Source organism: Buceros rhinoceros, unplaced genomic scaffold (assembly GCF_000710305.1).
Source record: "Buceros rhinoceros silvestris isolate BGI_N320 unplaced genomic scaffold, ASM71030v1 scaffold6216, whole genome shotgun sequence".
NCBI classification, from domain to species: domain Eukaryota; kingdom Metazoa; phylum Chordata; class Aves; order Bucerotiformes; family Bucerotidae; genus Buceros; species Buceros rhinoceros.
In genome coordinates, this window is record NW_010415708.1 from 126,902 (window position 1) to 127,309 (window position 408).

The window sequence follows — 408 nt, forward strand, 5'->3', positions numbered from 1 at the left end:
CCACCCCAGACCCTTCCGTGAGTCTCTGTTGGGTGAGACACCGTCTCAAACAGAATTTCTCAGGCAGAACTTCGGTTGCTCTCACCAGGGTTGCGACAAACGGAGCAAGAACCCTGACCATAATCTTAACCTGGTGTTTCCTGAGTCCCCGGCGGCGAATCCTGCTGGAAATATTCCTTTTATCAGCGTATTCTCCCCACCGCGAGGGCGTTCGCTGAAACCAGCATGTTCTAACTCACACTCCGGGTCAGCGGATGGTTTATGAACAGCAGCGATTACCTTTTTTTTGCAGTGAAAAGAATGAAGGATGGAATGTGGAGTTGTAAGTGAAGGTATCGCAGGAGTGCGATGAAAACAAAAGGAGGGAAGTGTAAAAGAATTAACCTGAAGTTTAAAGATTTTTACTCT